Genomic DNA, 27170 nt, shown 5'->3' with positions numbered 1-27170 from the left:
ATAGGTATAGAAGGAACTGACTTCAACATAATAAAGATCACATATGAAAAATCCACAGCTAATATCATAATCAATGGAGAAAAGCTGAAAGATTTTCTGCTAAGATCTGATATAAAGCTAGGGTACCCATGCTTACCACTTCTCTTCAACATAGTGTAAGAAGTTCTAGCCACAGCAATAAGACAAGAAATAAAAGGCATTTAAATCAGAGAGGAAGAAGTAAAACTATCTCTGTTTGTAGATCACATGATCATATGTGTAAAAAACACTAATGACAACAAAAAAAAACTGTTAGAATAATAAACAAATTCAGTAAAGTTGCAAGATACAAAATTAGCATACAAAAAACCACTGTCCTGTCTATCTATTGACAACAAACTATCCAGAAAGGAAATCAAGGAAAAAACAATCCTATTTACACTAGCAATAAAAAGAATAAAATACTAGGGAATAAATTTAGCTAAAAAGATGAAAGATTTTTACACTGAAAATTTAAAACATTGATTAGGAAAATAAAAGAAAATACAGATAAAAGAAATGACATCCTGTGTTCATTGACTAGAAGAATTAATATTATTAAAGTATTCACACTACCCAAAATGGTCTATGATCTATATACTGAACGCAATTCCTATCTAAATCCTAATGGCATTCTTTACAGAAATGTAAAAATTCTTAAAATTCATATAGAACCACAAAGACTCCAAATAGCTGAAGCAATCTTAAGAAGAATAAAACTGAAGGCATCATACTTCCTGGTTTCAAAATAATATATTACAAAGCTACAGCAATCAAAGCAGTATGTCAATGGCATAAAAACAGGCATAAAGACCAATAGAACAAAATAGAGAGCCCAGAAATAAATCCACACATTTATGGTCAACTGATGCTTAACAAAGATGCCCAGAAAATAAAATGGGAAAAGAATAGTCTCTTTAATAAATGGAGTTAAGAAAACTGGATAGCTATGTGCAGAATAATTAAACTGTGCTTTTATTTCACACCATATTCAAAAATCAATTCAAAATGGTTAAATATTTAAATGTAAGACCTGAAACCTTATAACTATTAAAAGAAAACAGAGGAGAAAAGTTTCTTGACATTGCTCCTGCCAATGACTTTTTTGTAATGACACCAAAAGCTCAAGCAACAAAAGCAAAGACAAGTGAGATTACATCAAGCTAAAAAGCTTCTACACAGCGAAGAAAACAATTAACAAAGTAAAAAACAAAAATTAAAACAACAACAAAACTTATGAAATGGGAGAAAATATTTGCAAACCATATAACTAATAAGTCGTTAATATCCAAAATATATAAGGAACTCATACAATAATGAAAACTAAATAATGAAAAAACAAAACCCGAATAAAAATGGGCCAAGGATCTGAATAGATATTTCTCTAAAGAAGACATACAAATGGTCAACAGATAATATGAAAAGTTGCTCAACATCGCTAATTATGTGGAAAATGCAAATCAAAATCACAATGAGATATCACCTCACACTTGTTAGAATAGCTATTATTAAAAAGACAAAACATATCAAGTGTGGGAGAGGATGTGGAGAAAAGGGGACCCTTGCACACTGTTGTTGGGAATGTAAATTAGCACAGCCATTATGGAAAACAGTATGGCGATTCCTCAAAAAACTACACATAAAACTACCATATGATCCAGCCATCCCACTTCTGGGCATATATTGAAAGGAAATGAAATTTGGTTCTGGAAAAGATACCTGAACTCCCATGCTCATTGCAGCATTATTCACAATAGCCAAGATAAGGAAACACACATTGAATTGCACATTTTTAAATGGTCAATTGTATATGAATTTCACTTAAATTGTAAAACACTGTTCTGTGATTAGACAGAACTATTAATAAATTCCCTTTTAGCCTTGACATTGATAATGTAGCCTTTGGCACATTATTTAAACTCTCCACTCAGCTTTCAGGGTTAACATGAAGATTAAATAAAATACTATATTTACAGTACCTAACATACAGCAGAGTATTAGAAAAAAGAAACTTTCCTTCTCTGTATTTTTCTCTCTACGGTCTATTGGGACTTTAGAATATCAATTTATAAATATAAATAAGCAGGTAAACAAGTATCTCAGCCTCAAAATGCATTTTAAAACTTTTTTCCTTTCTTGCTTTCAGCCTTGAAACATATTTTGAAACTCTGTTTCCTCCTTTCCCACCAGGCATTTCAGTGAACAGTGCTCGCTTATGCAATTATGTGCTTGCTTAAAATTCCAGGGCCCAATTTTGAAACAAATCAGGCAGAGAGACCCAGCAGCAGAATCCTCCTGCTTAGGAGGAATTACACATAGCCCACCACTACCGGGCCAAAGTCAAGGTGATGCAAACAGGATCTTCCAACGGGCGATTACTAAAGATAGCCATCAGAACAAAACACAGACCTGCAACCTCCTGCCCCATTCTGGCATATTTCCCACACCTTTTCCTTCTCAAACTCCTTCACCCAGCCCAAAAAAAGCCTGGCCATCTCCCATCTGCTAGCATTTGATCAGTAAAGTTGCTTTCCTTTCACCATATCTCACTTCTCATGTTTTTGGCCTCTGAATGGCGAGCAGTCAGACACGAGCTAGTTACAGATAACAAAAAAAAAAAAAAAAAAAAAAATGGAAGGAGGAGGAAATGAAGGAGGTGGTAGAGTCTGCAACATGACAATGCTCTGCAACTTCCTGAAATTTATCCTGAAGAAGTACTCAGGCTGGGCGTGTTGGCTCACTTCTATAATCCCAGCACTTTGGGAGGCTAAGAGAGGCGGATCACTTGAGGTCAGGAGTTCGAGACCAGCCTGGCCAATACAGTGAAACCTCATCTCTACAAAAAATATAAAAATTAGTTAGGCATCGTGATACATGCCTGTAATCCCAGCTACTCAGGAGGCTGAGGCAGGGGAATCGCTTGAATCCGGGAGGCAGAGGATGCAGTGAACCGAGATCACGCCACTGCACTCAGTGACACAGTGAGACTCTATCTCAAAAAAAAAAAAGAAGAAGTAATCAGAAGGCTATCTTTGAAAGTATGCATGACACACACAGTCTCATAGAAAGTATACACATCTCAGTGTTGTGTTGGTATCAGAGTGAAAATGTGAACACCAAGTGTCCCCCAATAAGAGATTGGTTAAGTAAATAAACGAAGACATATGAATCAATTCAATATACTGCTACACAGACATTATAATCATGATGCGGATTTGTATTCAATGACTACATTGATAGATGTCTATGCCATATTGTGAAAGGGGGAGTTGAAGCCAGTTTCAAAATTGTATATATCACATGATCCTTCTTATATAACATACAAACACACAGAGAAAACTATAATATGCACACAAAACATAAAGATCTTTAAATGCTGGCATTAAAGATAACATTCATAATACCTTTAGAAAAAGAAAAGTCAATAAAACTGTCTATTTTGGAAAAACTGAAGTAACGAAGAAATTTTAATAACACATCTGTCTCATTATCATACAATAAAATTAGTTGACTTGTATAAGTAATATAATTTATATGTCCTCCCCTCTATAACTGATGTATCAGATTTCATAACAGAACTATTATTTTATAAGGTAGAACTTTCCTTTGTAAAAATTAAATGCACTATTTACTAGCTGTGTAGCTTCTAAAAATTAACCTCCGCACATCAAAATGGTGAGAAACTGAGTTATATAATTGGTACAAGAATATCAGTCTGTCACTATGTATAAGAGAAAAAGAATCAGGGTCAGGATTTTTGAGTCCTTAGACCTAGAAAACGCTAGTAAAATCCTCAAAAACAATACAAGTCCTCAAGAAAAGGCAAAATCCTAAAGAAAGAGGGTTTTGCTTTGTTAGGTTTTTTGTTTTTTTTTTTTTCAGTCAGACTCTCATGCTGTCACCCAGGCTGGAGTGCAGTGGTGCAATCTTGGCTCACTGCAACCTCTGCCTCCCTGGTTCAAGCGATTCTCTTGCCTCAGCCTCCCGAGTAGCTGGGAGGATAGGCGAGCGCCACCATGCCCGGCTAACTTTTGTATTTTTAGTAGAGACAGGGTTTTGCCATGTTGGCCAGGCCTGGTCTCAAACTCCTGACCTCAGGTGATCCACCAGCCTCAGCCTCCCAAAGTGCTGGGATTACAGGCATGAGCCACCACACCCAGCCATAAAATAAGTGTTATTAATATGCACACAGAAAATAAAAGAATACTGCACAGTGCAGCACATCCATGTGAACTTTTAAACCTCTCCTTTTCCTTGGTGTTTAATCTGTGATGAAGCTGACATCCTCCAAAACACCAGGAAAGTACATTAAGATAAATACAGATGTGAATCCTTCCTTCTGTCTATTCCTGATTTTTAAATTTTCTTAAGGAATTTAAGGATGCTTTAAAATCATCTTAGTGGCTAAGTTTAGAGGATGCAGCAATAAAATGATAATATCATAGATTAAAAATTAAGTGTTGTGGTTAAAAAAAAAATTAAGAACAGTGAGGCTATTACCACTTAAGGTATTTCAGTAGTCAAATGTTTTCATTAACAATCATAGAGGTGAACTGTCACTGATCTCTTCTACCAAAGTATTGTGTTTAACAATGATTACCAATGATTCAAAAGGTAGTAAGACATGACATATGTCTAACAAAAGCTGGACATATGGTGAGATGTTCAATATATTATGTGCAATGTTATATATATTGTATTATGCTTTATGTAATGTATGCTATATTTAATACTATATGTAAAGTATTATGCTCAATGCTATCTGTATTGGCTTAGGTTAAAATACTGGGATAATATAAGCAGCAAATAGTTAGTTACACTCATCTAACTTATGAATGAAATGTAGTTACCCCAAACAACTAAACTCCTACCAAGACTTCAGGACTTGGAGCTGCCCAGTTATATGTTCTGCATCATGAAGAGTTAAATCAGCACAATGTAAGCATTGCTGTTTGTGTATTTTCCTTATATGATTTCTAATTATTTTTGTCTGTGACTGTTATCCTCAACAAAACAACAGTTTATTAAGAGCAGGTCTCCTTTATACTTGTTCTTACTAGCCTCCCATCTAACACTGCCTTCCTCACCCCACCCCCATATTTCTCCACAGTAGTTAGCAAAAGCTGGACATATGGTAGATGCCCAATATATTATGCGCAATGTTATATATATTGTATTATGCTTTATGTAACGTATGCTATATTTAATACCATATGTAAAGTATTAGGCTCAATGCTATCTGTATTGGCTTAGGTTAAAATATTGGGACAATATAAGCAGCAAACAGTTCTCGTAATGCAGTTTGTCTCTCAGCCTAATTGCAACGTCTACTTATACCAGCACACTGGGGCTTGGCAAACACACACAGAATGGCTGACACGCTCAAGCAACCATTACATGACAAGTTAGAGACACAGTGGGGGTTAAAAAAATATGCTTCAACAATGCCCTGGAATGTACCTTTGAACAATATTATGGAAATAAGAAGGATTAGCAGCAACAAATATTCAGTGCAAGCAACAGGAAAGATGAATGAGATTACTTATCTTAAGCATTTAAAGTACGTTAAGTCTAAATGGTAGAAACACCAAAAAAACAGCCATATATTGCTGCAATTGTTAGGCATTATCTACACCAAATGGTCACATAATATTATGGTTATATGTCTAGTAATTTCAGCCACATCCCATATATACTCACTACTAAAAACAGTATGTCCATCTTCAAATAATTTTGAATCATTACTTACGGATTTTTTATATACACCAACTAGGCTATTTTTTCTTAGTGTTTTATTGTGCATTAAAACTAAACTAAGGAAATATTTATTTATTATTTTAAATTCATATTGCCAGGCACGGTGTCTAGAGATTTGGGTATATAAAATGTGTATGCATTCAATACATGACAAAAATAGAGCTGGATATTTTTCAAGTTCAATTAGCTAATTTTGATCTAAAAATCCAATTATTCATAAATCATGAATGCTACATAAACTTAGGTACTCTCTAACCTTAAAATGAGTTAAGAGTTTTGAAATTTTATTTTATTCAAGCTATTAAAACATAAGTCTAATTTGACTCAAGAAAAAATGTAACAATTCTGAGGTAGTTTTTCTGAAAATAAATATGTCTCCAAGAGGACCATATTTTCCAAAATCCACATTAGGATTCATAGCTTTAAATGCAGGTAAATAATTCAGACTAACTGAAAATTAGGACAGTTAAAACAAATCTAGGGTAAATGGCCATTGTACCTATTTTAACTTAGATAATGAAAATAATTGATATAAAAATATTCCTCCCTCAAAATATTTTGTTGGCACAAAATGAAGACTGAAAAAAGGAACTGTATTTCCCCAAAGTCTATCTCCATAGCTGACAAAAATAGATATTTAATTTAAATTGTTTCACTGAATGAACAGGGAAGGGGGGTGGTGGTGCAACTGATGTGAGAAAGAGTTTTCCACAATAAGAAGAAAGTACCTTTGTCAAAAGGAGGCATTTTAATGTTGTTTTGGGTTTTTTTTTTTTTTTAAATCTTACTTAGCCTCAGAATAATAAAGCAAATACAGTCATTAGAAAAGAAAAAAATGTGATGAGCTAAAATATGATATAAGCTGACTATTAAGCTAAATAAGTTTCTATTTAGTTTAGTTTGAGAAGTCAATACAATTTTTAAAGTATTTAACAAAACAATCGCATTGTTTGATTTCAACATGAAATTCAAAGGACAATGGTTTGGTTCAGTGTTAAAGTAATATAATGTACCTTCAATACACTGAAAGAAAGCCTGTGCTTCTCAGTATGAATCTTCAGAAAAATGAAGATTCTCATTTGACTATACAGACCCAATTAAAGGTGCAGATGCATCACACATTTCAAGCCTGTGACCATACACAGGGCTTTCACAATCCCAAACAGCCAGTGAAATAAACAACATCCATCCTTAGGATGATGTCAATCCTAGACAATTTGTGAAATAGGTACCTTCATTAACACATTCATATATTCAACACTGAGGATCTACAATGCTACAGGCACTCCTAGGTGTGAGGAAGACAAGGGTCAACAAGGGTCATGGATCACACCCTCCGAGATTTTATATCTCAGTTAATCACATCCCACTCCATGTTTTCCCCTTTCAGAGGACCAGTGCTGCCATGCCGCTCAGCTCTTTCTAACTCCAGAGGACACTGACCAGGGAAATGCCCTTCAAACTAAGATATTAGCCACTGAATGTGCTACCCACCTGGAAAGTAGTGACCTTTTAAGAGAAGACTTTAGTTTAATTAGATCCCATTTGTCAATTTTTGCTTTAGCTGCAATTACTTTTGGCATCTTCATTATGACATCTTTGCCCATGCCTATGTCCTGAATGGTATTGCCTAAGTTGTCTTCCAGGGTTTTTATAGTTTTGGGTTTTACACTTAACTCTTTAATCCATTTTGAGTTAACTTTTGTATATAGTGTAAGGAAGGGGTCCTGTTTCAATCTTCTGCATATGGCTATCCAGTTATCCCAGCACCATTCATTGAATAGATAATCCTTTTTCCATTGCTTGTTTTTGTCAGGTTTGTCAAAGATCAGATAGATGTAGCTGTGCAGCCTTATTTCTAGGTCCTCTATTCTGTTCCATTGGTCTATGTGTCTATTTTTGTACCTGTACCATGCTTTGCAGGGACATGGATGGAGCAGGAGGCCATTATCCTTGGCAAACTAACACAGGAACAGAAAACCAAATACCACATGTTCTTATGTATAAGTGGGAGCTAAATGATGAGAACACATGAACACATAGAGGGGAACAATATACAGTGGGGCCTTTCAGAAGGTGGAGGGTGGGAGGAGAGAGAGGATAAGGAAAAATAATTAATGGGTTCTAGGCTTAATACCTGGGCGAGGAAGTAATCTGTACAACAAACTTCTATGACCCAAGTTTACCTATGTAACAAACTTGCACTTGTACCTCTGAACTTAAAGGTTAAAAAAAGAAGACCTTGGAAATAAGAAAGTCAAAAGCACACAAGAACGAATATTTTTTTAAAGGATTGAAATAAGGCAATCCAAGCAGGACCCTGGAAATAACGGATTCCTTTCAAGTGGGGTGATGGGGCTGGCAGGTAGCTGCAATTGTTGTACTGCCACTAGAAAGCAGGTGGTAGATATGAGGAACATGACCCACAGCCAGGAAACAGAATTAATAGAAGTTAGATAGGGTGCCAGGGCCCTGATCCAGGAAGAAAACTGGACAGAAAGTAAGGCAGGTGAAACTAAGGATGAGCAGCAGTGGTAGACTCCACTGTGAAAGGCATGCAAAGGAAGAAAAAAAGGACCCAAGGCTCCCCATGCATCACTGCTCTTAGCAGGTGGTCATTAAATCTTAGCATAAACCATTTCCTGAAGAGCAAAGATAGCAGTCCCCCTCCTTCAACTTCTATCTTTTCATTCACTCATTTCGCAGCTTTTAACTGAGAGATCAATAAAGTTACATCTCTCAGGGTAACAAGACTCCCTTAATTTATCATGTTTAGTAGTCATATAAAAAATCCTAATTTTATTTTTTTTTTAACATTCTTTCCTTGCTTCACTAAATAAAACACAGGGGAATGTGTCTGGTTTGCAAAGTTCAATTATAAGGTCTGAGGGATAAATTCAGTATCATGAACATTTAAAAGTGTAATTTGTCTTTGGAATTGTTCTTAATACCATCATACCCATACAGTTACAAATGTTGATATTTAAGCCTGTAGAGATTATGTTCTGTGCAGGCACAAAAACGCTACTGAATATAAATTATTTTCAGTAAGAAAAAAGGGTTATAATTTTTCTTAGTTATAACAGAGTATGTCAGAAGATGAAAATAGAGAAAAGCTAATCAAATTGCTTACAATTCTCATATGGAGAAAGGTGAATCAATTTAACACTATGCTCTGAATACTATAAAACTCGTTTAGGAAAGCATTGGAAAACAAATAAATACCAGTGCGGACCTACTGGTTTCAATCATATTTCATATTAAATTGGCTAGGCAGAGAAAACAGTTCAGTAACTTCAATGCTCCTTCTACTGAAAAATGCCCATATGCTAAGATCTGTGGGATGGCCCAGATTCTAGTCTTGTACCTCTGGCAGGATAAGTTATTGGAAAAAGAGGTTTTTAATTTCTCCAGTCAAAATAAATTTCTTTGCTGACCAGATGTGTTAAGCTTCCACAGTTTGTTCACGCAGTTTTCTTCTTGTTCAATAAATTCAGTCCATACAGCGCTCCTGAATTATTCTTATCGTGCTGCCGAGCTGGACTAGAAATCCAGACTTCTTTGTCATCATAGTTTCTTGGTAGACATCACGGCCAACTGGGAAAAACTCTAATAAATTTCCGCATAGCTGATAAGTAACACATTAGCATCGGACTACTAACTCAGTCCATATTCGGAATAGAAAAAATGCATAAAACAAAATGCATTACTGAATGTAATATCAGTAGCATTATTTTTCCTATTAAATATGCTCGGATCCTTTAGCTGGCAAGTGTGTTGCAACGAATTTTGTAAGTTTTGTTCAGTTTAGATACAAAAGTATAACTAGGATATTCCATTTAGCAGTTAGAAAATATGTGGGACCCTTAAGTTTTCACTACAATTTCAAGGCATAACTTGAAATGAGCATGTCCCTTTGTTCTTTTGATTTGTTAATACCTTCTCTGGTTTTTAAATTAGCCCTTTTGAAAGACTTGAGAAAAAGAATATAACTTAATTCATGAATAATTGAGCCAGTGTGGGCATTTTAGGAGACTAAAGACTTAAACTTCAGAAGAATTTAATTTTACTTAATCAATGTTACTCACTGGAAATTGTGACCATAGAGGTGTGCTATAGATATTTATAGATATTCTCCTTTAAATGTGTATATGGAAATTCAACTTTGGTCGTTTAGTTATTTTCAGTATCACATGCTGACAACCATAATCTGAATCATTTAAATCAGCATATCACTATCATTATGGCACAACTGGTCATTAGAATAATTTGAATTTATCTCATCCTTTAAAGTTCATAAGTCTATTTTATAAAAGTTATCATATGGATCTGTTTCTTATAAGGAAGTTGTTATTATACACATAACTTTCATTGAAAGCAATAATGCTTTGAGAGTTTAAGTGACTTACTTAAGTTTCTATTATTACAGGGTGGTAGAGCTGTGGCAGGAATTTGGTTATTATGATTCCAACCCCTGTTCTGATTGCATTACTCCTTAACTGAGTGCCAGGAACAATTCTGCTATATTGTGAAAATTCTCAGAGTCCAAATAAACCTGAAACATAAAATTACAGGTGCAGACTAGAGAAAGAACACAGATTTGTTTCAATATTGCAGATGAGGCTAGCTTTCTTCTTCTTATTTTTTACTTTTAGCCGAACAGCTCTATTTTCCCAATTTATCAGCCTCAAAGAACCAACATGTATTCTGGTTAACCAGACAAAATCACAAGGGTCTGGTTAAAAACTGATGAGTCACCAAAAGTATGTATTGATCCCCTCCAAAGCACTATACAAGGAACTATACAAAGTTCTGGGATGCATAAAGATTAAGACACGGTCTTGTCTTTGCTTTAAAGCGGGTGACCAACTTGTCCCAGTTTGCCGACACTCCTAGCTTTAGCAATGAAAGTCCTGTTTCTTGGGAAAATCCTTGGGCTTGCGCAAATGGGATAACTGGTCATCCTACCTTCAGGATGGGAGTTGTGCATGTTTATATGCAATTAGAATAGCACCAAAGTGTTTATCATGATGATATACCGAAAGTCAGTGGAAACAAAGCAGAGATTCTCTACATTTGCCTGAGAAAACTTTTGCATTTATCCATAAAGTCCACATAAGGACAAGTCTCTTAAAGTTATATCCTTTCTAGCCTCAGCAATGTCTCCAAGATCACTGAAATTAACTCAAATTGTTATTATTTCTCCATTCTCTTCAATTTTGGAGTGGATATATATAATATATATATAAATGTTATATATCTAATTTTATACATATATAATTATATATTTTTTTTCTTTTTTTTTTTTTTTTTTGAGACACTGTCTCTCACTCTGTCACCCAGGCTGGAGTGCGGTGGTGCAATCTCCATTCACTGCAACCTCTGCCTCCTGGTTCAAGCGATTCTCCTGCCTCAGCCTCCTGAGTAGCTGGGATTACAGGCATGTGCCACCACCACTGGCTATTTTTTTTTTTTTTTTCTTAAGCAAAAAAAAGGTTTTCACCATGTTGGCCAGTCTGGTCTTGAACTCCTGACCTCAAGTGATCCACCCGCCTCAACTTCCCAAAGTGCTGAGATTACAGGTGTGAGCCACCGCACCTGGCCTTGGGGCTACATTTTTAATTGTGTTATTCTACCTGAAACATCCCCATTTCTCTTCCAGTCGTCCTTAACTCTAATGTCATATTCCCTATTACTTTTCTGATAAATTTCTGGTCCAGTTCATCTTAGCAAAGAGCTTGAAATAAAGTAGCACCTAAGAGACAGTTTGTTGAATGAATGACTCAGCACTTTGAATACCTATATTTATCTAAAACATGGACAAAGTATGTTGAACAAAGTCCATCTTTGTTCAACATATCAGATGAGGGCAATTTTTGTAAGTGTTTCCTGATTATGAAAGATGTGTCAAACACTTAAGTTTCCTAATTTAATCCTCTTAACCACTGTGAGAAAGAATGAATATTATTATTATCCTCATTTTACTGAAATGTAAAACAGGCAAAGAGAAGTTAAGCAACCAGACCATTGGTATGACACAAATTCAGTTCCAGGTCTGTTTTATGACAAATCTCATGACTATATTATGCTATCCATGGCTCACAGTATATTAAACACCTTCATAACTGGAGCATATCATGAGAGGCCACAAGCAGTGTCTAAAGCAAGCGTTTTCCAACAGAGACCTCCACGGAGGAGAAAGAGGGTATCCCAAGAGTTAGAGTTGAATAGACGTGGCTATTTGGAATCTAGGACTAGAAATTTATGACATTAAATCAATCATCAAAGATATTTACTTACTACAGCTATATGCTATTTATATACAAAGCTGCAAACACAAAACTGAGTCAGAAAACAATTCTTGGCCAGGTGCAGTAGCTCACGCCTATAGTCCGAGCACTTTGGGAGGCCAAGGTGGGTGGATCCAGAGGTCGGGAGTTCTAGACAAGCCTGGCCAACATGGTGCAACCCCGTCTCTACTAAAGATACAAAAAATTAGCTGAGGATGATGGCATGTACCTGTAATATCAGCTACTCGGGAGGCTGAGGCAGGAGAATCGCTTGAATCCAGGAGGCAGAGGTTGCAGCGAGGCGAGATCACGCCATTGCACTCCAGCCTGGGCGACAGGGCAAGACTCCGTCTCAAAAAAGAAGAAAGGAAAGAAAGAAAAGAAAAGAAAAGAAAGAAAAGAAAAGAAAAGAAAAGAAAAGAAAAGAAAAGAAAAGAAAAGAAAAGAAAAGAAAAGAGAAAAGAAAACAATTCTTTTGGATTCCCAGCCTTGAATCCAGTGGCATTGCCTATGATTGGCTACAAAGAAACCTGCCCCTTCACGAATTTTTATGACTACCCCCAAGCCACCACAAGTAAATATGTAATTTTTACTAAAAATAGAGTAATTGCAATGCAAACATGGCTTTAAAACAAGCTGCTTTTCTCCCATACCCAAACAGCTCAGCTTCAAGCACCACCTAACTGCTACATAGAAATTCTAAGGTTGCCACTGCTGAAGGCTGGGATCTGCTATGAACCGAATGTTTGTGTCCCTCTAAAATTCATATGATGAAATCTGAATCCAGAATGTGATGGTATTAGAGGGTGGGGCCTTTGGGAAGTAATTAGGATATAAGGGTAGAACCCTCACAAATGGGATTAGTGCCCTTACAAAAGAGACCCCAGAGAGCTTGCTCTCTGCTCTCCACCATGTGAGGATACAAGAAGATGGCATTCTGCAAACAAGAAGAGGGTTCTCACCAGAACCTAGCATCCTGTTCTCTAACTTCAAGCCTACATAACTGGGAGAAATAAGTTTCTGTTGTTTACAAACCACCCAGTCTATGGTACTTTGTTATACAACAGCCTAAGACAGGTTCAGAACATCAATCAGGAGAGGAAGGATCAGAGCTGTAGTCACCAGAAGGGTGTTCAGAACCAGGTATGTGGAAGAATGAGAAAGGAGTTACTAGCATGAGGCAAAGAGACAAAAATGTGTTCACAGTAGTAAAACAGGAGTCCAGTTACTAGGATCAGGGCACAAGATCCAAATCAGGCAGGCAACTGTAGGCAAGAATTTAAGCAAAAGACATGCGAGGCAACATGGGCCTCCAAAGTGATTCGATTGACAATAAGTTTTGTTTTACTTTAGAGCTGCGGTACAAAACCATGAAACATGAAACTTATACGTAAGATTCAGGCAGACCCAGTTTGTGACCTATTTTACAAAGATTATTTTACAGGGTAACAGTGCTGTAAATCTAGGTAAGAAGCTAATTAGTCACCATAACTATCTTGGGTAGGAAGCACTGTATATTTCCCAAATGTATTTTTTAAGGTAATTCACAGCCCAAGAATGATTTCATTCACTTGCCTGGAATTTTTTTAATGACCATCTTGAAAATATGTACACATCTCTTCAATAAAAAATGGTTTTCTTACGTGAATTTAAAATTAGGCCTAAAAGTAAAGTAGAATTGACATGTCATTAGAAGTAATAAATATCTCCACACTACAAGAAAACTGTCTAATTCAAGATGCAAATTGTTAATATATAGCAAACAGAAAGTCACTGCTGGATAAATTAGTACTAGTAAAATTTAGCCCCCAGTACATGGCGCAATTAAGTCTACTTTCTCGAGGAAAGGTATAATGACTGAAGGAAGTCACAAATACTGTATATTTACTAATATCAATTAGCAATTTGTTATGTTTATATAGCCAACTAAGCCAGGTGACAGCAAAAATAAATCCAAGTATCACCTACTTGATAGAAAGCTTTCATTCAGAATAGCTGATTTTTCAATTATGTACCTTTAAAAAACAATCAAAGCAAAAGGACCAAAAGAAATAAGGTTTTTTTTGTTCCAATTAGAAAAGTTTTATGTGTGTTTGTGTATTCATTCATACTTCGCTACTCTTTTTCACTTTAATTTAGTCCTACTTACAGAACAATAGATTTAGTTTATAAACAAAAAAATTATTCAAAAACCGCCTAGTAATGTATTTATCTTTGTATTAACACTTTGGAGGTACTGGATTTAAATACCTTCTTAGAAATGCAATTCATCCTTCTTCTTTGTCCCGTTTCTTCTTGGATTTCCTCTTTGACAGTCTTATAAGACCCAAAGATCTTCACTATGAGCTTTCCCATACCCATCATATTTATCAGATTGTTAAATTATTTTTATTAGCTCAATCCACAAATAGGTGGGGTCCACTGTGCCTTTTAGCAAGTTCAAAATCCACACAGGTAAGGGTTGGGTTATTTGGATGTCATTTTACAGATTTTTTTCACTGGGCATCCTGCAGCAGCATAAAGGAAGCATTTCTTAGTAGGTAACATCACCTTCCGACTTCTCAGGGTACAACAGCCTAGTGGGGATGAAAAATGGGCTGGCGTTAAGAACGCTCCACCCATCCTCCAGAAAGCTGAACCACCCACTGGCTAAGTGCTCTAACCTGCAGAGCATGGGTCTTCGTGGGCCTGCGTGGGCCAGTGTAGGCCCGTGCAGGCCAGTACAGCGTGGGCAAGCACCAGAGTGTGCGTGCATGCTCCATAGCTGACACCCACTCTTGAGTCTCTGTTTTTTCACATTTCCTCCCACTTCTATGACATTTAGGGATATAGGAATAATCTCATTAGTCACTAACCTCAGGAAGTGTACTGTTTCAAATGATCTTTGCTGCTTATAAAGTACCACTTATAGCCAGACATGGTGGCTCATACCTGTAATCCCAGCACTTTGGGAGGCTTAGGCAGGTGGATCACCTGAGGTCAGGAGTTCGAGACCAGCCTGGCCAACACGGTGAAACCCCATCTCTACTGAAAATACAAAAATTAGCCAGGCCTGGTGGTACACGCCTGTAATCCCAGCTACTTGGGAGGCTAAGGCAGGAGAATTGTTTGAACCTGGAAGGTGAAGGTTGCAAGTGAGCCGAGATCACGCCACTGCACTCCAGTGTGGGCGACAGGGCGAGACTCCATCTCAAAAAAAAGAAAAAAAAAAAAGTGCCACTTATAAATAGAACTGCCATATTTAGTAAATAAAAATACAGGACACCCAGTGTAATTTGTACCTCGGATAAGTAGTAATTTTATTTTAATATAAATATATTTCATGTAATATTTGGGACATACTTCCACTTTTTTTAATTCCTTGTTTTTATATCTGGGCATCCTGTAACTTATCTGCCAACCCTATTTATCAAGTATGGGTCTAGATAAGGAGTCCTGATTGTATGATAATCAAACGATCTTCTTGGGAACAGTGCCTCAGTGCCTTAGTTGACTGTACTGCCTTGCAATTTCAGTGGTCTAGTTGTTGGTCAGAGATGTCCAGCCGCAAGACTGCATTTGTAGTACACATTTGCGCAGTGAGGTAATGATACCTGTGCTTTAGCAGAGTACACGCATGGTTTTAAAAATTTATTGGAAATATTTGACCATGTCCAGTTCAATGGACATTATTTATTTTGTCCCCAAACTAAATGTCTCCCTCTAAAAGCAAATGGAAACAGGTACAAATTTACATCATATAGCTTTACCTACGTGAACAAAACCACTTGGAGACCAGACTTAGAGACTAGCAAGTAGTCTGCAGTTCTGCTCTTCCCTTGTACATGGAAGTTCCCTGGAAATTGTTTGGTTCACCTTCCAGTAACTACAACGTTGTGTAATGGCAACAAGCCTGACAAGCACAGCTCTCTGAGTTCTGAGAAAAAGTTCATTCAGTCTTCCTAATTCCATACTGAATGTGGTCGAGCGTAGCTTAGAGGTGATCAGCATGTGGGGAGAAGAGGATTATTAGGCAGGGACAGCCCAGAGTTGTGGCTAAACTCCACAGAATACAGTAGAAAAACCAAGGGAAGGCAAAGACACAAAGAACCATTGATCATACTTAAAAGATTAAGCCTCAGGAATGATTGGACAAAGCCAGCACTGTGGGATCACCTTGGAGGAGATCAAAAAAGAAATTCAGTAAAGCTAAAAGAAACATGTAGACACATGTCACCAATGCAAGCCAAGGATGGTTAGACAGAAATAGCCCCCTGCAGATATTTCTTACAGTAACTCCAAATAAAATTGTATTCTCTGAATTCACAATGCAGTCTTTACTCTCGTCATATTTTCCCAAGTCACAGTACTCACATACATATAAATATAGAAATTGAAAGTCTCTTCATGTTCAAAAAATTTTTAAAGATACATTTTTAGATGAATGACATTTCAGCTCAAATCACAATTGAATTTTCGGGGACAGTTACAATTCAAAAATCATGATGCTCCCTTTGGATTTATACTTTGGTTTAAAAATGTTTGTTACATTTGAATGCATTTGATCTGTTGTCTTTTCTGTTTGCGTAGAAAAAAAACAGGAAAGATGACTATAATTATGCATACTTTGCAATGATTAGGCATTTAATATGCAATAAGATATTTGCTAGGGAAGTATGTCTATGGCTAGAACAGAGAACAGGCTCCAGGGTTATGTCAAGCTACAAAGTGATATGTATGCGAATGAATTCTCAGGCTCATTAATCATTTTTGTACTTGAAGTGCTAAACTGCTAATGTTACACTGAGAGTGAAAATGAAGTAATTAAGGAGTTTAATAGCTACAGTCTTTTGAGAAGAAAACAAGTTGATAATGCTTCTTTTAATATGTTACATAAATTGGATTTTTTGTTAAATTACAAAAACCGGGTTCATCTATTGTGTAGCTTCGAACGACACAAATCATTTGATTATATTTGTATATGGGGCCAATAGATTGCTATGTAAAGGCAGTTCACTAAACCGTCACATTTATAAGAGAAAGTCTCTGTTACCAAGAGCACAAAAACACCTATCAGGTTCTCATCTTTTTTTCTTTTGATGCTCTAAAGCTTACTTCTCAAATTATCTGTGGCGAAGGGCCAGTTTCTGTTCCTTTGTTTCCAATTCATCACAGATATATTACTTCATAACATGCAATGACAATGACTTGAAAAATGAAAGAGAGACATACAAAATACAATCCCTTTAAAATTACTGGATCCAACAGATACAACAGTACTCAGTCAGATTCCTATAAAAGTTTCTAATAACCTACTCTCAATTACTCCATAGACCGGAAATAATGTGAGGACCTGCAGTAGCCCGGGTTGAAAAGCACCACTCTAAAAGCAGAAGTCTGGAGAGCAGTGGTTTGGCCATAAACTGACACCAGTTCACTTACTGGCTGCATATTCAGGTCACCGGAAGGCTACAGACACCTATGAGGAACTAATATTCTGTGTAAACCTCCTGCCACCTTTAGGGAGGACTATGGACTTGTCTTGGCAGGGCTAAGAACTGCTCATGGATGAACATCTCTGCTTGCTCCCTTCAACTGGAATTTGCTTTTTTCTTCTTTGGTCACTCTAAATACTTTCTTCTTCGTTCTTTCCCTTTTCTTCCCTTTCATTCTTTTCCCCTCTTTTCCACTTTGGAGGTATTTTCACACAGTTAAACACTGAGACCCTGAAGCTGGACAGAAATGGGTTTAAATTGTGACGCTGCCACATTCTGACTATGAGAAAATAGGCCAGTCATTCAAACCTGGTAAGTCAGAATTTTCATCTGTGAAATGGCAACAGTATTATCCTCTGTACGGCATGAATGTGATTCTAAAATTAGTGAAAAGGGTATATTAGGTGATCATGGAATGTTATTCAGCCCCTCACCCTCTTCCTTTTCTGGTTCTCTTTTGGTGTCCGACAGAGAAAGCTGCACTATTATGTTTAAATTAATGTATTAGCAGTTGTGCCTGCAGCTTATAAACATGGTTCTTCTCAGAAAATTAATTAAATAAAGCCAACCAATCAGCCAGCAAACCAGACAAACAAACAACAGACACCACTACATCTTTATCCTCTCCCAGCTAATGGTACTATTTTCCACAGTGGTCCAAGCCAGAATCCTGGGAGTCAAACTCACACCCTGTCCAATTCTAAAACTGTCACTGCCTCTGTAAAATTACACCTCCAAAGTAGTTCTCACATCCATTTCTTCATTTCTGCTCCCTAGCCACTACCTCAATTATTTTCTTAGGTTTTAAATACAATCCTCCTGAATGTTTTCTCAAACTCAGGCAATCGACCATCTTCAACATTGCTACCTGAAGGCTCTTTCTAAAACAAAAACCTCCTCAAGTCAGCCTCCGGCTTGAAACCTTCCCTGGAGGCTCACCCTCTGTGATCTATGGGGAAAAGGTCAGAAGCTTAACTTTTGGTCAGAAACAGCTGCCACAGTTTTAAATACCGTAAACTCTTTCCAAATTGGTTGGTAAATAACAGCTTCTCTAGACCAAGGCCACACAGGCCACACTCAAGCCCCCTCCTCCAGGCCCTGCAATCAACCACCATCTCAAAACAAAGGTTAACACCTGAAGGAGCAAAGAAGCGGGAGCCTCCCACCTTTCAACAGAACTGTTTTGATCATTAGTGTCCCAGCCTTATCAGCTGGAGAATATTTTTAATAAGTCTCCTGCTTACAAGTCTTTTACTATCTCCTTCACTGTGCTTTGAGTATATGCTACTCTTATGCAGAGACAAGCATGTAGCATAATTTGATGCAAACATGAAGCAGATGTTTGAAGATAAGGCCAGGATTGCCACTCACCATACTCAGAAGGACGCAGGCTTAACAGAGAACATTATAGAATATAGAGTGTTCTTTGAACATCAGAATATTTTATTCTAATTTGTCCACTCGGTATCAAATGTGAATTGGTTTTTCTTATCAACTTATATTGTATTTTGCATACTAACACTGTTAGCAATTAATAGAGTTTCATGGTAGAAAGAATTGATCATTATATATCCTGTCTTCTACAGTTAGCACCATTTTTAAAAGGAGACAATGTTTTCACGTTTAAACACAGAATACTACAATTATAAACATCAAGCCTATTTCAAAGATTTGTTCACTGTGATTAATTTAATATAAAATATATTACTAAGCCTTCTCAGAGATCCATTCAATCTCAAAATTATTTAACGTAACAAATTCCCACTATGCAAAAATATTTAGAATAAAAATTGACCCCAATCAAATAATATATCATCAGCATTTACTTGTCAATGTATGAGTTTTTATATGATTAGCTAAACATTTTCATAGAAATGCTAGTTTTCTATTTTCTTTTTAATGATACAGTAGATACCCTCAACTGAATTTTATTTTCATGCATCAGTTGCATATTAATCTTGAACACATGTATGGGACTAGATGTAATTAGGTAGTTTTTCTAAAATAAATGCTGGTATTTTAAATTTTATTTTAAGAACAAACTTGCCTTCCTCAATTGAATTTTATTTTTATACTTCAGTTGCACATTTCACTTGAGATCTAGATGACTAGATTTTTTGTAAGAAAGAAGCAGACTTAAACACAGGAAACCTAAACCAGTCTAGACTTGGAGCTGAGTATAAATCATAACACCTCTTTTGCTAATATAGAACATTTTAGGGTGGAAAGAGGCCAAGGTGTACATTTAGGTCTGGCCCATCTTTGAGTTATAATTATTATTATAGCCTACTCTGCTTTCTCCCCAACCTCCTCTTGCCAAAACTATTTTTAAATTATACTTGTAATACTTTCTTCTGCTGCTGGACTTGCTGACTTATTCCATGTTTCCCATTCCCAGTGTGATGAATCTCTTCATATTTTTTGTGACTTTTCTTCGATATAAGCTGGTGTTGTCTGCTGGCAGTTGACATTTACTCAAATAGTTAGGATCACTTGTCATATCTATTCCCTGAGAACTGTGCAGATAGAAAATAATCCCTTCTTAATCTCTTAATTCTCAAGAGTACCTAGTTCTAAAATTTCCTATATTTCTAAATGTGTTATTAGATAGATGTACATATTTTTAGTCATTCCATGTCCTAGCTGTCATTTCTAAAATAACAAATATATAATAAATAAATTTGAATTTGAGTATCCTATATCTAGTAATTCATATCATATGTTACCCTTTCTGTCTTTCACTGAAGACAAAACTTGACTTTTTCTATTTTGGGGAAAACTGCAGGGTCTTAGTGAATAAATATCTACATATTTAATTCTTATCTAAAATATCTATTATTTAATGACTAACATTTTGACAAGAGTGAGGGATAAAAAAGAGAAGAAACAGATGTAACAAATAACTCAGGCCGGGCGCGGTGGCTCAAGCCTGTAATCCCAGCACTTTGGGAGGCCGAGACGGGTGGATCATGAGGTCAGGAGATCGAGACCATCCTGGCTAACACGGTGAAACCCCGTCTCTACTAAAAAATACAAAAAAACCTAGCCGGGTGAGGTGGCGGGCGCCTGTAGTCCCAGCTACTCGGGAGGCTGAGGCAGGAGAATGGCGTGGACCCGGGAGGCGGAGCTTGCAGTGAGCTGAGATCCGGCCACTGCACTCCAGCCTGGGAGACAGAGCGAGACTCCGTCTCAAAAAAAAAAAAAAAAAAAAAAAAAAAACAAATAACTCTTACATGTATTATAAAATCAAAACACTAATAGATTGTTTTTTAAGGGGTCAAAAGTATTTCATTGCTTTTGAGATTCATTATTTATCCTGGGCATGACATGAGAAAATAAAAATAACTAGAGTCAATTAAGTTTAATGGCAACCCAGTAACCTCCAACACACATACACACACGCGCGCACACACACACGCACACGCACACACCATCCTCACTCTGCTTCTGCTTTGGAATCTGGAGCGGTTTATCACAAGTGAGGTGTTATAGAGTAATTTTCCCTCACTCAGACCTGAAAAAGCCAAGATAAAACAATGCTAGTAAGAATATTTGTTTTCCTGCCCATCTTCTTAACATCTAAATCTCAAAACACCGGTCCCCAAAAGTAACTGTCTTTTTAAAGGCAGATTCCTGGGCATCATCCAAAAAACTATTGTTCATTACATCCAGGATTAGACCCAAGAACCTAAGAATCTACATTTTTTTTTTTCACCAAGAATCTCAGGTTTTCTTGAGCTAAAGTACAAAGATTAATCTCTTCGTTTTTTTCTAACACATTTTTCCTTCTCTGATTACTAAATGGTTAAATCCTTTGCTAATGCTTTAAAATATCTTTACACAACTATAGTATAACATAGGTAAGCACAGTTTAAAAAATATGCTTACAACTAATTGGGGCAATTGTGTTCGCAGCCTCCGCCGTGCCACCGTCGCTCTCCAACGCTAGCGCCGCCTCTAGCTCGCCGAGCTCCAGCGGAAGGAGAAGGGTGGTTAAGTAAGGCGGTCTCTATACCGTGGCTCCTACAAAGCCGACTTCCTGCAAATCGACTGGTCGTAAAACACCCAGGAAGCAACTGGCTACAAAAGCCGCTTGCAAGAGTGCGCCCGCTACTGGAGGGGTGGAGAAACCTCATCGTTACAGGCCTGGTACTGTGTCGCTTGGTGAAATCAGACCTTATCAGAAGTCCACTGAACTTCTGATTCACAAACTTCACTTCCAGCATCTGGTGCGAGAAATTGCTCAGGACTTTAAAACAGATCTGCGGTACCAGAGTGCAGCTATCGGTACTCTGCAGGAGGCAAGTGAGGCCTAGCTGGTTGGTCTTTTTGAAGACACTAACCTGTGTGCTATCCACGCCAAACATGTAACAATTATGCCAAAAGACATCCAGCTAGCACGCTGCATACGCGGAGAACGTGCTTAAGAATCCACTATGAGGGAAAACATTTCATTCTCAAAAAAATAATAATAATAAGTCTCTTCTCCCTGTTGGTGGTAGTTCTGAACGTTAGATAATTTTTTTCCATGGGGTCAAAAGGTACCTAAGTATATGATTGCAATTGGAAAAATAGGGGACAGAAATCAGGTATTGGCAGTTTTTCCATTTTCATTTGTGTGTGAATTGTTAATACAAATGTGGAGACATAAAGCATTAATGCAAGTTAAAATGTTTCAGTGAACAAGTTTCAGCAGTTCAACTTTACAATAATTATTAATAAACCTGTTAAATTGTCCTGGACAATGCCAGCATTTGGATTTTTTCAAAACAAGTACATTTCTTATTGATGGTAACTAAATGGTGTTTGTAGCATTTTTATCATATAGTAGATTCCATCCATTCACTATATTTTTCTGAGTTGTCCTACATGCAAGTACATGTTTTGAATGTTGTCTGTCTTCTGTGCTGTTCCTGTAAGTTTGCTATTAAAATACATTAAACTAAACAAACAAACAAACAAAAAACTAATTCAGGAGGGCCAGGCATGGTGGTTCATGCCTGTAATCCCAGCACTTTGGGAGGCCAAGGCAGGTGGATCATTTGAGGTCAGGAGTTCAAGACCAGCCTGATCACCATGGTGAAATCCCGTCTCTACTAAAATACAAAAATTATCTAGGTGTGGTGGCAGACACCTATAGTCCCAGCTACTCGGGAGGCTGAGGCACAAGAGTCGCTTAAACCCGGCAGGCAGAGGTTGCAGTGAGCTGAGATCGAACCTCTGCAATCCAGCCTGGGCAACAGAGTGAGACTCTGTCTCAAAAATAAATTAATTAATGAATTAAACTAATCGGGGAGGATAGGACAAATTTAAAGGACATGGGAATTCATTCAGCAAATATTTCTGGAGCATCTATTAAGTGTCAAGCACACTGCTCAGTGCTGGACATATGAAAATACAAAACAACCTTTTTATCGTCCACCAAACACACAGAGTCTTGCAAAAGAGAGACCTAAAATGGATCAATCGTAACACAATGTTGTTGATTATAACAAAAACACAGGCAAAATATACTACGGCCTAATATAAAGGAGTAGATACGTTTTACTTCCTTAAACTTTACCACTATGAGTTCTCTTCCCCAGAGTGCCAGACATTATAAAATCTCCAGTTAGCCTCTCAAACAGCAACCTTCATTTTCTAGTCCTAAACTCCAATTTTTTAGATTTCTTAGGTGCTTTATTCTGCTCTCATCTGTGTGCTTGTAGCTGTAGCACAAGCAAGGACAGGGTTAGAGGGGGGTCTCTTTAGTCAGTGGCATTTTAGATGCACATCAGAATTGTAGGTTTCAAATGTCCAACTGCCATGATCCAACAAGCCAGAATTCTTAGCCTTTTTATGCCCCTACCCGGGTCAGACAGCCCACATGTAAAAGCACTTGACTACTTGATTAAAGGGAAAAGGTCTTTCAAAATTAAGTATCAAATATACAAATGTCCATATATTTAATACTTCTTTAATCAAATTCCCTTAGAACCTCATTTTGGCAAGATAGTTAAATCCTTTTTATCAGGAGTATCTTTTCCTTCCCCTTAGTTTCTTTTCCTTCTCCCCTGTTATCAGCTTATCTACTGAAATGCTCTTAAAAGAATTGGGGAAAGAAATAATGTAGGAAAGGGTTACTAAATCTGAATTTTACTGGAACCGGAAAAAAAAAATGTGGACAATGGTAAAAGTGAAATTTCAATATCTACGTTTGATACAGTGAAGAAAAATTAAGAGCAAACATCTTGAACCATAAACCACTGATAATTGATTTAAACCATGAGTACTTATTAGATTCAAAAGTACAAATATTACACACCCCATATTGTCAATATATTTCACAAATGTTTATTGACCATCTACTATACGTACAGCCCTATGAAATGAGCTAAGGATATAACCATATGTGAAATATGGACATAGTATATGCCCCCATTACATTTATAGTCTGGTAGGGGTGTAAAATCTTAATAAACAAATTTATAATTGCAAATGTGCCCAATGCTAGGTATACAACACTATCAATACAAGACAATTTGATCTAAATAAAGAGGTCACCTAAGGTCTCTCTGAGATGGGATATGAAGGACATGCAGGAAATAATTAGGCAAAGAGAAGTAAGAGCAGCCCAGGCATAGGGCAAATGCTCTCTGATGAGGCTTTATAACAAGGATGGGGACAGAAAGAAAGTTGATGGGACTGGAATTCAGAGAAGGGAAAGACAGGTGAAGGCTAAACAACTGGGGAGGCACTGAGAATATATGAAAAAGTGAAAAACATCAATGGCACCTGGTTCCTGTCCACCAGAGCTCAGAACTGAAATGCAATTTCAACGTCCACCTGAAAGGCAAATTCTACAGGTGCTGTGGCAGGGCTAGAGGCAGCAAAGTGGTGCAGCACACTCAGAACAGTAGGAGAAGAAAAGACTGTCTGGGTGGGTGAAGTCTGAGTTGGACACTAAAGGAGGAGAATGACCAGGGAGAAATGGAAAAGCAGTAGCAAGGGTGTGTGCCAGAAAGTAGAAAACACTTGACATTAGAAGCAACTGGATGACTAACTAGCTTGATATCTTATCCTACAATTTGCTTTTCTAAATTGCTATTTCTTTTTCTTTGGAGTTTTAAGAAAATCTAATTCTACATCATGGCCGTGTATCTGTTTAAAATGAACTAAGAAATTTTTTACATGATGTAATACAATAATGAAATCGATTACCTCTAGCCTTCATCTTCAAACATTCTGTCTTTTGTTTCCAATTTGCTTTTTGGTCACCTGTCTTCTTTTCTAGAAATATTCAACAGTCACTAGGCCTCCAGAAGCATTCATCCCAATTAAATTAACTTAATTTTAAAATTCCACCTTTTCTTTCATTACCTTTCTAATATAAAACATGTGTGTAATTTTGCCACTGAAAAAGAATGTTTTTAAGGTCTCCTTTTTAGTTTTACCTCCTTTATTCTGAGGCTAGTTGAGTTACCTGGACCCTTCAACCAGTACTTGTTACAAATGAAGCAAATATTATGTTAGCCTTTTGTTGATCTGTCAGTTCCCATTAGAAATTTTATTTTTGAACCTCTGCTTAGCATGTATTCTATAATTAAGATAAATGTATTTTTTAAATGACCTATTACCATGGCAAATGATTAGGATGTGTTTATTTGCTTGGTGCTCTTTTTGCTGATAGGAGCATTAAAAGCTTTAGTTTTTCAGCACTTAGAATAGGATATGTAGTATTTGTACACCAAACCCCTGAAACATGCAATTTACCCATATAACAACCTGCACATGTATACCTTGAACCTAAAATAAAAGTTGGAAAGAAGTAAAAAGGAATGGTTGCATACTTTGTTGATAACATTATTCTAGATCAATTTTTTTAACCATTTTTGTTCTTTTCAAGTATACTATTGATAGTGTTATAAAATGATACACCAAAGTACCTCACTGGTATTTTCACCAACTTTTCTTACAGGAAATATGATTCCCTGGTTTCATCAGCTCTTCCTTTTCAATGATTTCTTATATAAGTGTGTATGTCAGGTTAATTTATCTGGCTTCATTTCATGTAGACCAAGGTCATGAGTTTAATTTCTTTGGAAGCAGTTCAATGTTTTAAATGGGAACTAAATTTGGTCCCAAACAGACCTGATTTTCCATCTCGACTCCTCCCACCCCCAATGGCACCCCTTTCCGAGGTCACAGGAGATAGAGTGCTTTATTCTATCTGGACTCAAGACCCACCCAAGTAAGATACATTTTGAAAAATATTTCTCCCTGTAAACCCTTAAAACCCCAATATTCAGCCAGTGGTATGGGTTTACATGCATTTTCCTTTGGGTCAAAGTAAAGTATTTGGGTAAATTTCCCAGTTTCCATGAGACTCAGTTGCTTCATCTTCAATTACAGAAAATGTTTAAAGGATCTCACAGGGTCCTTGTGACATCTAAATATGGCAAACACCAATGATGTCTGACACATAGTAGTTGCTGAACAAATGTTTATACTTTCCTTCCCTGTGCTTGATATTTTCTATCCACGTATGGACCAAATAAATTGCTAAAATCATAGATTGCTGACATAGAATTGTTGTCGTCCTCCAAATAGCTTTTGTAGCCCACGTGTATTATTATCTATGAGTCACAATTATAAAAATACATATGTATTTGAAATGATTTATGGGTATTTAACAATAAACATTTAATTGGCCCCATTAGCTTTATGTGAATACAATAAAAGTCATTGGAGAAGTTTTTTTTACTTAAAGTAATTTTTAAATGGGGATAAGAATACCAACCTTTTAGATTTATTGCTTAAAAAGAAATAGGTTAATAAATATAAATCATTTGGTACAGCGTAGTGCACAAAATTAAGTCCTCAATAACAGGTAACTTATTATTTTTTAAAGAGCCTTAAGAATTTGTTTTTTTTTTTTAACCAAAGAAGTACACCAAATCATAGACTGCTAGAACAATTTAGAAAAAAAGAAAGAGCACAAATGGGGTCGGAGGTGGGTGGAGTTGCCTAAAACAGGAACTATTCACTCCTGCCTTAGCCCCATAGTAGCTTAGTAACGTTTGACAAGTCAACCTCTGTGAGCCTCAACGCTTTCCTTTAACCCCAGGGTGATTTGTTTCACCATTCAACAAATGTTTACTGAGCACATAAGGCGGGCCACATAGAGTGAACCTTTAATATGATGGCATATATGAAAAGGTCTATACATAATCAAATAAGATCCAAATGCAGGTTCCTGTGAGTTTTGGTAAGAGATCTAAATATAAAATTAATTAACACTTTAGCTGCCGACAGAGGAGTTGGATTTAATGTTGTGATCATCAAGATGCCATTCCTGAGAGCCCTCATGACACTAAAAGGCAGGTCTTTCCTTAAAAGCACAGGACCAAACATGGAAGTGTGCTCTGTTAGATGTAGAATAATTAACGGATTGCTATTGTCTTCTTACTTAACTTTTACACACTTTCTGAATCCCGAGTCATGCAGAGAGTCTATGTACCTCTAGCAATGTGAGAGCACATCCATTTACATATACTATATACATACATACATATATCGAAGCCTAGTATATGAGCTGCAGGGACTTTGGTGGTAAAACTGGTGCTTGCAAAGGGCAGCCTGACCCAAAGAA

The 27170-nt window shown here is 36.8% G+C and overlaps 1 protein-coding gene and 1 pseudogene across 1 annotated transcript in view; one reads left to right on the top strand and one right to left on the bottom strand.

Moving 5' to 3' along the window:
- Window positions 1–27170, bottom strand: part of LOC112615155 (interleukin-1 receptor accessory protein-like 1) — a 743111-nt gene that overhangs the window by 641499 nt on the left and 74442 nt on the right. The window lies entirely within an intron of this gene.
- Window positions 14651–21966, top strand: LOC112615154 (annotated as a pseudogene).

Source organism: Theropithecus gelada, chromosome X, assembly GCF_003255815.1.
Source record: "Theropithecus gelada isolate Dixy chromosome X, Tgel_1.0, whole genome shotgun sequence".
Lineage (NCBI taxonomy): Eukaryota > Metazoa > Chordata > Mammalia > Primates > Cercopithecidae > Theropithecus > Theropithecus gelada.
Note: the sequence above shows the minus strand (reverse complement) of the source record. Positions and strands in the feature narration are given on the sequence as shown.